An 11124-nucleotide genomic window follows, 5' to 3' on the forward strand; every position below is an offset into this window, starting at 1 on the left:
AGATGGAGGGTTCATGTGGGGAGGGCGGGCTGTGCTGACAGGTGAGCATCTCAGGTGATCAGGGGACCGTGCAAACAGGTGACAGATGGTGTTATCTGGAGACTACCTCTCTGAGGTCTTAAGTGTCTGCAGAGCTGAATCATCCGATTTAACTGGCTGGCAGCATTCTGGAAGCAAGACCAGGGAAGGTGTCCAAAGATCCCACCATTCAACATGTAGAGTTTCACCTCATCTTGTTTTGAGTGCTTCTCTCCCTGGCAGTCTTCACTCCACCTGGTGCTTTGAGTCCTGGGTTCATCCAGAAAGAGTGCGTCAGATTTCCTGTAGGCAGAGTGTGTTGGGTGGGTAGAGAAGGAAGGGGACAGCCATCTGGTAAGGCATCAGAGAAGCCCACAACTCTTTCAACCATCCCCCTACTTTGGCCTTCTTCCCCTTCTAAACCCCCAGCTTCCTGGTACCTGGTGTCTCCAAGAGCTCTGCTTCCATCACTTCTGTAGGGAGAATCAGCTGGCTATTTATTGGCCTGGTGGGCTCTTGAGCCATAATTCTGCTCTGCACAATCTGTTATCATTCCTCTTTCATTTTCCTTTCCCTAATATTTGTTAAAACTTCTCATCTTTGCTGTTTACTCCATGTTTTCATGTCTATATGGTTAGTGCCTTTTTAGGTTTTACAAAAGAGAGGAGATAAATGGATGTGGTTAATTTGCTATTTTAAAATCTGGTATTGGGACTGCCCTGGCAGTCCAGTGGTTAAGACTCCATGCTTCCAGTGCAGGGGGCACGGGTTCGATCCCTAGTTGGGGAACTAAGATCCCGCATGCCACACAGTGTGGCCAAAAATAAAATAAAATAGAATAGAATAACTGATATCACTAGGCTTCATTTGCCTTCTCAATATTAGCCATTATCTCCATAAAGGAACTTCAGTTATATAGTCAATTGCTCAAGGTTACTTAAAAATTTTAAATAAAACTATATTTAGACCAAAGTATAAAATGTCATTTATGTGCCAGGGGATCCTTTAAGACAACAGAAAATTTATCGCTTGCTCACATGGCAGTGATTTTAAACTGGCGGAAACATTTATCGATAGCATCTATATGAGATTTGTTTGGGTACTTTTTGAAATTATAAGGAAATTTAGTTTAATTCAGATATTCATTTCAAATTATAGCATTTTAGATTGAGTCTTCATTTTAGAGAAATTTTCCTGAAATAATTTCTTTGAAATTTTAACAACTTCATCTTAAAATTATAACCATAGCTTTCCTCTTTAGAAAGCATTTGCTAGATTTAGGCAGCCAAAACTTTATCTCACGCTCCTTGTTCAAGAGGAAGAGGTTTAATGCCAAACACATTTGACAGATCAAGAATGGGAGGCACATAGCAGTCACTAAACAACTGTAATTCTGCAGTCGCCCTGTGAAAATGTTGCCAGGTCATAAACAAGAGAGTGTTCCTTGACTGGTCCCAGTTCTGCTCCCTGGGAGCAGCCCCCAGTACGTGGTTCTCCGTGGCTCTTGGCTCTACCTGCCAGGAGGTCCTTCCTTTTGGATCATCTTTCGTGGCCACATCTGAAGAAGGTTGTATTGAATATATCCTTCCTGGTAGCTGAGCAGCTTTCTCTGCCACATCCCTGCCTATGGACTGTTGGTTGCCCTTAGGTCTTTTTACAGCCTAACAGTCATAGGTTCTTTTAACTAAAGGTGGCAGTAATTCTGCCAATATAATTATCTCAAAAGCTTTGCAGGTTTTCCATGTATTTGATTCCAGTCAATTCTTGTGTTTAAGCCACACCCACCATTCTTTTCCTGAGGCGGTGTCTTACCGACTTCATCTTTGATTTGATAAGAAACAGTTTCATTTCCAACCCAACAAGTCCCCAAAACTTCTGGGCTGTCTATTCTGTTCGCAGACTGGCCTTTTCTGAATTCATCTCTTTCTTACAGTACTTTACCAAAGGAACCAACTCATTCTGTCAACATTTTGCCTCAAAACTTTCTCACCCAACACGTTATTATGAATATTCTCTGTGCTCTAAATTATCACAGAGGACAGTCTTATCAGTTGGTTTGTCAGTTCCATAGCATAGGTCACAATTTTTCCGTTCTCCTATAATGATTTCCTCATTTCCTGTCAGCTGATCTCATAGCCAATGCTGCAGTGATTTCTGTTGCTAGCGCTCTACTTCTAGGTATCAATTTCTGTGTTAGTCAGCGTTTGCCATGTAACAACCAAAATCAAAATCTTAAGGGGCAAAACAGCAAGTATGTATTTGTCTTGCTCATGGTTCTTCAGGTTTGCTTGGCATGGCTCCAGGCTTTAGGCTGGGTTCAAGTTGGCTCCCCAGGTCTCCTCCTTCCCTTTGGACTAGTGACGACCTGAACCATGTTCTCATGGTGGATCACAAGAGGGGTGGTGAGAGATGCATGATGCCTTGTAGAGTCTTGGGTCAGAAGAAAGTCACTGTCACTTCTGCCCCAGCTCTCTTGTCCAAAGCATGTCACATGGCTAAGCCCCAAATCAATGCCTACTTTACTGCTCTGCAAGTCATGTGGCAGAAAGAGGAAAAGAGTTGAGACAAACAATCAATTTATCTTACATTTCATAATGTGCCTTTGTTTTAATATAATTGCTTAAATATTTACCCTGAAGACTTTAAGTAAAAGTGATATTCCAGGATTATTCCATGGCTTTGAACACTTCTGACATTCTACCAAATGCCACCCCCCCCCCCCACCTCCCAGCACATTTCGTCCAATTTAGAAGGCGGAGCTTCAAAAAAATTGTGCCTCAAGCATTGGGATGGACGATGATCTTGCAGGTCCCTTCTGATAAGTATATTCTGATTCTCTGACAAGGGATAAAGGAGACACTGAATACTTCATCTAGTTCACAATTTTGCCTTAGGCTGGTTTGAATCAAATTATGTCACTTCTGAAATCTGGCCTCACATGCTCCCTTTTTTCCAGCAACAAAATTATGAGGAGTGAGAATGAATGCGAGAGAAAGCCTTCCTTTGAAAACATGTACAGATTGTTTAGCCTGTGAGCATTGCAAAAGGAACAATGCAAGAATACAATGTCCTTTTACTCATTAATTCGTTCATCAAATACCTTTTACACATCTGTCACGTGTCAGATGATGATGCTGGTGGCTAAGGATGTGATGTTGCGGTGGTTAACAAAGTGGTCTAGGGATCCTGCGTGTCCCTGAGAAATTTCAGGTGGTCTTCAAAGGCCAAGCTATTTCTATAACAATCCTGAAAAGTTATTTGCATTTTCACTCTTGTTCTTAATATCTTAATAGAAGATAGAGAAGTTATCATTTATTATACCAGATACTTAAAAGATTTCCAAAAATATAAAACAATGCCACTCTTCTCACTATTTTTTGTTTTATTTTGGAAAAATATAGCCATTTTTCATAAGGGGTATTATATGTATGTTACTATGTAAAGATTTCATTATTGTTATTTTAAATGAATTGGTAAATTAACACTGTTAAATATTCACAATTTAGTTTTCCATTGTGGTAAATATTGGTAGATATAAGCCATATAAACAAAAGCTCTCGTGGGTATCCTCAGAAAGTTTTAAGAGTGTAAAGGATCCTGCGACCAAAAAGTTTATGAACTCTGTCAGTAGAGAGAGTATAGGAAAGCAGGATGGATCCTTCCTGTTTGGAGCTTGTATGGAATTATCTGTAGGCAGCCTCGAAACACTCCCTTCTACGCACCGCCCACTATCACGGGAGCTGGAAGCCTGAGAACTCATTTCCCAGAATCCCTTGCCAGGAGGGCTTCAGATTAGATTCTGCCAATGAGACACATTCTCACAAGATGTGGAAAATAGACCCAAGCCACAGCGCTACTCCATGGGCGGGCGTCTGGGCTCTAGTAGATGTGAGATTTTCAACAGCTCTTGGTATTGCTATAATTACTGGTTTTGGTGATTCAGGCAGCTAAGTTTATCACCAATCATTTCCTGTACTTCCAGAAAGTTCCTGACTCTCTTAAAGCTAGTGGCAAACTTTGCTTGTCCTCCTCCCGTCATTTCAACATTTTTGTAACCCTAGAATTCCCTTATTTTTATCTCCTTCTGCTTGGAATTACCTGGAGAAGTTTTGTTTTCCTGAACCAGCTTACTTTATAGCTGGAGAGTCAAAGACCAAATGAACAAATAAATTACAAAATGCATGCAGACTATAAGTACCACAAGAGAAATAAAACGAGTGCTGTAATATAGACTAAGAATGGACACTTTAGGTTAAAAAATGTGTACATGAGAACTATATAATCTGTTCATTTATAGTGCTGATTCGGTATCTGTTTTTTGTTTCCTAAGAAGGCATTCATTTTTTTTTAAAGTTTCAAAGCATGAGGAAATAAAATCATAAAATTATATCAGAAAAATGACATTGACTTTAAGAAATTAATACCAGTGTTCCTTGTCACAATGATTTGTGAATGTGTTATAAAATTTTACAGACTCTTACCATATGGAAATGTTTTACATAGAAATTCTTGGGAACATAATTTAGAATCTTGTTACAGAATAGCTTGATATAAAACATTGATTTGGTGATGTGATTAATGAAAAGCAAAATTTCCATTAATTTTATTTTCATTTCTGAGAAAATTTCTACTTCATTAACTTTTCCAGAAATATCAGCACAAGCTAAGTCCTGTGAAACATAACTTCCAGTAACTGGAGAGAAAACTTAGATTGTAGCAACAAAATATATCATACCTCAGCTTTGCAAAAATAAGTGATGTTCACCCTCAGTAATTTATTTAATTTAAATATTTTGCCAAAGTTGGAAGGAAGACAGATGTTGCAATTATATTCATCAGAGAAAATGGATGCAGGGTGTTTGTCTGTGTGTGTGTGTGTGTGTATGTGTGTGTGTGTGTGTGTGTGTGTGTGTGTAGTAGAACTAGATCTCCCTGAAATTTAGAGCTGTCTTCTTAGGTCTATCAGACAGAAAATAATGTGGCATGGAGGTACACACGTTTGTCATTATAAACAGTCTTAGAAGTCAAATACCAAATCAGTTCATTTTCCAGATTTCAAAACCCGACAGGGCTAGTGACTGTTCCAAGGGGACACCCAGAATGCAGCCACTGCCTCGATTCTAGAGCAGTTAGTGGAGCCCAAGATCCACCAGCCACTGAGAATTTTCAGAGCCAACTTTCTGGAATTTGTATTATGAAAACAATAGACCTTTAAACCTTTGTCTGAATATAAAATTTACTATAATATTTTAAATACTTTTGAATAACTCTGTCACCCTTCTCATTATGTCATGTATAATGAAGTTTAGAGATATTAAGGAGCTGAGTGTATTGCAAATATATTTATTGGGATTAATTCATTGATGATAAACGATACAAAGAGAAGGACTCTTTGATTAAGTGTATTGTCTCCTAACTTCAAAAGTGAATCATGGCACTTTTTTCCCAACTAAGCAGGTGCTATAAAAAGTCCCACCTGAGCCAAGGGATTGGATTTTCATAGTTTTATTTGTGAATTCTCCTTAAACCCTTTTCTACTTCCCTTTTCTACTTCTTTTCATTAAAGCCTTCAAAAATCATTTTTATCTCGTTCCAGTAAATATCAGTATAACTCCATCACTATTGTTAATATCCTTTTAAAAATGAGGTGGTTTTTTGGTTTATATTTAATTGCAAGAATCCACATTCTTTTCCTAATTCGGTTTCTATGGGTACCTTTCTCTTCTAATGATGAGTCATATCTGTGGGTGCTGAAAAGAAAGGAGGCTATCTAAAATATATTTAAGAAAAGCACACACTTTATTTTTTTTTCTGTGTTTTTTCCCCCAAAGGAGGCATATCTGTTTAAAGTACCACTAGCTTTGTAAAATCTAAATTACTATAGGAGGAATGACAGAACCATGGTCAAATGAAAACTGAGGAATTGTGTTTTAATTATTTTTAAATTGCTGCTCTACATCATTTCTACAAGAGGTCCTGATGAACAGACAAAATGACTTTTTACCTGGTAGCAATGGGTGTTACGGGTAATAAATTGATGAATAAGGTGAAAGTCAGAGAGAGAAGAAGGGCTAAAGAGAAAAGAAGTAGGTTATAAGGGCGTAGGTGCTGGAGGTAGAAAGAACCTTGCAAAACAATTTAATATTCCAAATCCCTCATTTTATAAATGAGGAAGTCGCAGGCAAGTGAGATAAAGTGACAATAAAACAGAGAACCTGCCCCTGGAGAATCAAGGGTTATCTGACTTCATCTGTACATGAAAAGCAAAGTGAGAAATGGAGACCCTTCTCTCTGCTTAAATTACATTTAGAACCAGAATCATCAAGTTGTGCTAAGTTGATTGGGTCATCAAACTACTCGGGTATTTTCCCGATTTCTACTAACAGTTGTGCTTTGCAAACCCAGCCTGTGTCTGTACAGGAAAGGAAAGGTCAGATCCTGCGACCCTGAGGCTACCTGGACAGCATTTAACGTCACATACAGCTCTGCTTTGTGCTGAAAAACGACCTTCCCACAATCCTGTTTACATTGGCTTCTCTGCTATTTCCCATGTACTCCATCATCTTAGCACCCGAGATGGGCATAGCCCTGGGTTCAGTGCTTAATGGGAATATAAAAGTCCAAGGAGCTTGCAATCTAATTAGGGGAGAAATTGATGGGTGCAGAAGTGAAGTGACAGATCACGTGCCTCTGTGTGTGTGAGAAGTTCAGCAAAGGGAGTGACTTCTGCACACTGCCCTGGATTTGAGCTGGACCAGGAAAAGTGGATAGATTCTAGGTGTATGAAGTTGATGGGAACTGCATTTGAGGGAAGGAACAACATGTGTACACACTTTACGTTGGTAATAAACACCATATATATCAGGATCCAAAAGGAAAAGTATCTGTAGGGGAATCACGGTTTCATAGTGAGGAATAGTTAGGCAGCTCCATTTTACAAGGACTTGAATACCAAGCTGAAACACTTTATCTAGTTAAATACAGCAATCTTACTACCTCTTCATGGTGGAAAGTAGGAAAGATAAATTGCCTTGCGATCCATTAAAATAATGACATGAAGCCAAGTTGCATGATTTCCCAAAAACCCATCATTTCATGAGCTACTCCTCGGGTAAAATTACTTTTCTGACTGTAACAATATAAAAGAATACTCTCCAAACCACAGCATTGAAACAAGCTGGAGCGCTTTGGGTTGTGCTCCCCGGGTGGATTTATAAGTCTTTATTGCTTTTTCATTGTGGAAATTGTTTTGGCAAATATGTATTCAGAAGTGCATTCAAAAAGCAAAAGCTTACGAAGTGGAGAGACTAAAAATATAATGGATCTGACAAAGCAACAGAGAAATAGAAGTGACGGGGCTTGAATTTCCAGTAAATGTATCAGTATTTTGTGTGACTGAACCAAAAGGAGATGAAACACCCTGCTTACCCTATAATGACCTCTTAAATGTGAAAATGAGACCTGAGAGAAACAGGAAAGTGGTGGGGCAGATGGAGGGAGCCTCTAGAAGGAATCACTTGAATATGCTCCTGGCATGATGTGAGGGTGAGGATCCACCAGGATAAGGGATGGTCCCCATAAGATATGTTTATTTGGCAGAGAACAAACGTCAAGGGAACCAAGTTCCATCATTTTTTCTTGGCTGTCCTCATGCTGGGATGTTTCAGCCAATGGTCTGGAGGGAGACTTTGAGGTCAGGATATGAGCTGTCATGGCGTCCCATTGTCCCCTATCACCGTGAAGCTCAGCATCCCTGTTGGTTCCTACAAATGGGCCAGAAGAGCCAGTTTGGGGGTTGTGGCTAGGTCACACAGCTTGTCCCACTCCACTGAGCTTGCAACTCCAGAAGGGACATATATGAAGGGGGGTGGTAGCTGGGGTGGAGGAAGGGAGGGCAGACCCACTTAACCAGCCAGATCAATGAGTCAGCGCTTCAGGATAACAGAATCAGTGATGTCACAGCCAGCTTTCACTTCACCCTTCTTTGTACAAACATGTCATTTAAGACACTTGCAGTCACTTCTTCCCATGGACTCTGATAGCTTTATTTTCATCCCCAGCTGCATACGTTGACTGAATAGCAAGCCTCGGGGCTCCTGCTGTGGTCTTCACTCCTTTCTTGTGCTGGGCTATTTGCTCAGCCCCTGGTCCCAGCTGGAAGCAGTCAGAACCTTCAGGACCTCCTTGTGAAGCTCTGGTGAACAGGCCACTGTCCAGTCATCTCAAATGTCTCAGAGTCAGGAGCTTGGCTACGTGTGGGTAGACTTTTCTAAAGACATGCTGGCTGGAAGCAGGTCTTCTGAGTCTTCCTGGGACTCAGCCCGGGCTCTTAGGCATTCAGGAGAACAAAGAAATGTTCCAGAGTTTAAAAGCCCTCCTGCTTCTCCCGGGTGGATGGGGTCCTACTCCAAGTTTAATGACTGCTTCAGCTCATGGTAGATTTGAGGATCCCTAGAGGAAAAGGGAGAGATGTGAGTGACAGAACCAGCTCTCTTTGAACTAACCTGGTAATGACTGTGTTGTATTCCTAACCCAGCCTAGCCTAGAGAAAGCCTCATGTGGAAAAGCCTTCCTTGGTTTTGAAACCACAAGTTCATGCTGCTGAAGCCAAACATGACCTCAGTGGTCCTTTAGCTGCCATATCACATACCTGGCTTGGGAGTGTGAGGATGTGGGCATTTGAGGAATGGGGGGGTCAGGGATGCCGACAATAGGAAACTTCCTTTGCGCTGATTTTAGGACCTAGGACAGTCCCGCTGTTCAACACCATCTCGCACATGGGCAGTCAGTGTTGCTGGGTTCGTTGAAATCCTAAATCTCCCGCACAGGGCAGGCTTTGGAGAAGTGGAGCAGAAGAGATGTATGAAAATTAAGGAGGGGCCTGAGACTAAATTTTTATAAGTCTAAACCCAGAAGGCTTTCTTGAAGGGGTTGCTGTGGAAGCCAAAGATCTGATCTGGGGTTGACCCCCAACTTGAGGACGTTTCTGAGCATCGTTGAGCATGGCACCACCAGGGGGCAGTGTGAAGCTGCGTCCGGTACTCATCATTTCAGTCTTGACCGAAGTCAAATCGAAACCACGCAACCCTTTCTGTCCCTGTACAGGAGCTTCAGAGAAAGCCCTCAGGTGGCATTTAAACTTGAAAGCTTTGGCAATGATTAGTAAATCTGACAGCATCATTAAGAGTATGCTGGATCCTCCCCTTGAAACCAATACCAAATTCAGTTTTACTGGGAGTATGTTGCCATCATTTCCTCGTCTAAAATGGCCATTTTTCGCTGGTTTCACTGTCTCAAATAAGAATGTAAATTTAAATAAGAATGCATTATGGAATGCTCCTGCCCTAGGTTGTAAAAAAGGAAATTTGCTTTCTTATGTCATGTAAAGCTTTGCTTCCAATCCATGTTATTAAAATTTAAAAGTCTCCAAAGTCAGTACAGTATACCAGAGACGGATTCACACTCAGATTAATGTTTTGTTCGGCTCTTGCCATGTGTCAAGCATTGCCCTGGGAATGGCATGGAGAACTTACGGCCTCCCGGGGCATCAGAACTTACGGCTTCCCGGGGCATCAGACGAAATAACAGAAGAGCCAGTTCCCTGGTACTCTGTTAGCTTTTAGGAAATAACTGGTCAATTTGGAAAATGAAAGAAGAAACAATAGAATAATTTCTGGAACCATCACAGCTTAGGGAACCTGACATGTTCATAATCTCAGATTTTGGGGTAGTAATCCTCAAGTGAATTTTCTACTCTATCAATTCCATCCCAGCCAAATTAGGGTAAACAGCTTTCCCATTATTAAGAGAGCATTTCCCCTTTTCTTAAAGTTTTCATTATTTCCTCACTAGTATTAAGTATTTTCTTAGGGCAGTTTTGCAAATATATGATACTTAGGAATAGACACAGGATGAGGTGGTGATCCAGGACTGTCTCCTAAAAGCTTTGAGAAGTTTGGAAGAACATTGAGTTTTTCAATTGAAACAGCAATGAAATAATGTCACTGTGTTATGAACAGGTGCTGCCTTCTTGCCTAATGTGTGTTAATTCTAATTAGTTAAACAGCAAAACTGAACCCTGATTTTTTGGCAAGGTTAAGCTTATGGTTGAGTGCGCTCGGCACAGGATAGCAATTTACAAACTCTGAATCCTGGTCCCAGGTCTATTATTGACTTTGGGAAAGTCATTTAACCTCTTGTTTCTTATTTCTCTGGAGTGAAATGGAAGTAATAAAATGGGCCTGGGAGGCCGTGATTAATGTCACAAATGATGGAAATATACTTTGCAAATTCAAATTGGTATCGCAGTGCTGGTGTGAACCCCTAGCAAAGGGGCATGTGTCCTGTTTCATAGACAAGGAAACCCTTTTCCTCCTTCTTTTGCCCACCTCTGTCCTCTATGTCCAGACACTCCCAGAACCTTACCCAGCCCTTCTCGCCTTTATGTGAAGCAAACATGCAATAATTTCGAAGACATTTAGAAAGCATCTCATCTTTACATTCTTCAGGAAGCAAGACTGTGAAAGTCAAGTTACTGTAGCTGTGCTTGCACCCCTTCTTGCTTCAGAGTGATGGGGAAGGGGTGGGGTTTGGGGAAGATAGGGACAAAGTGGCTTTATTACGTACCAGTACCTCTTGCAGTGGATTTGCTCTCACTAGACAGTGAGCATACAAACTAGAACCAGGCGATTTTCCTTTTTATTGTGTACCCAGCAATGGGCACAGTGCTTGACACAAAATAGCCACATGATAAATGTCTGTTGGAGGAAAGATGGGGGAAAAATCAGCTGATTCAGTTGCAATGCTAATAGTCACACCAAAGTGCTCAGAAGCTGCATTTTCCATGAAGATCTAAATAATGATATTCTCATGAAATAACAGAAGTAATACCAGTCAATTTTATCTCAATGTATGCATAAAATAAAAATTTAATACATTAATAAATGAATTTTAACTTCCATCTTTGTTGTTTTTTTGGAGGTTTTTTTAGCAGTCAAAATTTTCTACAAGCCTGAGTGCCAAGAATGCAAAAAAAAAAAAAAAAAATGAAGAGAGATGCTAGTTTAAACTTATACTGTGGAATTTCCAACTAAACCTAGGTCACTC

This window comes from Balaenoptera borealis, assembly GCF_965194805.1.
Source record: "Balaenoptera borealis genome assembly, chromosome: 3".
In the NCBI taxonomy this organism is placed as follows: domain Eukaryota; kingdom Metazoa; phylum Chordata; class Mammalia; order Artiodactyla; family Balaenopteridae; genus Balaenoptera; species Balaenoptera borealis.